The sequence below is a fragment of the Notolepis coatsorum genome (assembly GCF_963971535.1).
Source record: "Notolepis coatsorum genome assembly, chromosome: 11".
NCBI lineage: Eukaryota > Metazoa > Chordata > Actinopteri > Aulopiformes > Paralepididae > Notolepis > Notolepis coatsorum.
The window spans coordinates 23,398,140-23,399,968 of NC_140175.1; positions in this window are offsets into that span (position 1 = coordinate 23,398,140).

The following is a 1,829-nucleotide window of genomic DNA, read 5'->3' on the forward strand; positions in this document are numbered from 1 at the left end:
CACTCTCCCTCATGAAAGAGGTGCTGAATCAACAACTAACAGCCAACCTCATCACAACACTCTAGCCTATGACTCTGGGCTGCTGTCATAGCAACAGCAGCAGTTAATGCCTGGGCTATTAGCCGGCTGCCGCTGAATCAAAACTATGTGATGGTCGATCCTGAGAGTCATGGCTATTATGTGAGGAGTGTGGGACCCTGCAATCCCCTTTCACTCACCCAGTTTTCTGGCGAGCCTTCTCCTGCACGGGCAGAGAGAGAGAGAGAGCGCGCGTGCACACACACACACACACACACACACACACACACAGATTCACACACACACACACACACACACACACAGATTCTCACACACACACACACACACGCGCGCGTGCACACACAGTTCCCTTTGGGCTCACAGACAGATGCAGCTGGAGCATAGCGAAAGCCTGCACTGGCTCAGTCCTATGTCACCCACGTGCAGGATAAGAGGGGGGAGGTCTGGGGGAATGGAAGGATGGAAAGGTGCAGAGGCAGAGAGGCACTGTCTGTGTGTGTAGAGCCAAGCAAAGGGAAAACCCACTCCATTCTTATAAGCTAACATCAAAACCCTGTTCCCCCTAAGACGACCTAAAACCCCATTTTCCCCCTAAGAGGACCTAAAACCCCATTTTCCCCCTAAGAGGACCTAAAACCCCATTTTCCCCCTAAGAGGACCTAAAACCCTTTTCCCCCTAAGACTACCTAAAACCCCATTTTCCCCCTAAGATGACCTAAAACCCCATTTTCCCCCTAAGAGGACCTAAAACCCTTTTCCCCCTAAGACGACCTAAAACCCTTTTCCCCCTAAGACTACCTAAAACCCCATTTTCCCCCTAAGACGACCTAAAACCCCATTTTCCCCCTAAGAGGACCTAAAACCCTTTTTCCCCTAAGAGGGCCGTAAAACTATTTTCCCCCTAAGAGGACCTAAAACCCTTTTCCCACTAAGAGGACCTAAAACCCCATTTCCCCCTAAGACGACCTAAAACCCTTTTCCCCCTAAGAGGACCTAAAACCCTTTTTCCCCCTAAGAGGACCTAAAACCCTTTTCCCCCTAAGACGACCTAAAACCCCATTTCCCCCCTAAGAGGACCTAAAACTCTTTTCCCCCTAAGACGACCTAAAACCCCATTTTCCCACTAAGAGGACTTAAAACCCTTTTCCCCCTAAGACGACCTAAAACCCCATTTTCCCACTAAGAGGACCGAAAACTCTTTTCCCCCTAAGAGGACATAAAACCCTTTCCCCCCTAAGATGACCAAAAAACCTTTTCCCCCAAAGATGACATAAAACCCCATTTTCCCCCTAAGAGGACCTAAAAACCCTTTTCCCACTAAGAGGGCCGTAAAACCCTTTTCCCCTTAAGAGGACCTAAAACCCTTTCCCCCCTAAGACGACCTAAAACCCTTTTCCCCCTAAGAGGACCTAAAACCCTTTTCCCCCTAAGAGGACCTAAAACCCTTTTCCCCCTAAGATGACCTAAAACCCCATTTTCCCCCTAAGAGGACCTAAAAACCCTTTTCCCCCTAAGATGACCTAAAACCCGATTTTCCCCCTAAGAGGACCTAAAACCCTTTTCCCCCTAAGAGGGCCGTAAAACCCTTTTCCCACTAAGAGGGCCGTAAAACCCTTTCCCCCTAAGAGGACCTAAAACCCATTTTCCCCCTAAGAGGACCTAAAACCCTTTTCCCCCTAAGACTACCTAAAACCCCATTTTCCCCCTAAGAGGACCTAAAACCCTTTTCCCCCTAAGAGGGCCGTAAAACTATTTTCCCCCTAAGAGGACCTAAAACCCTTTTCCCACTA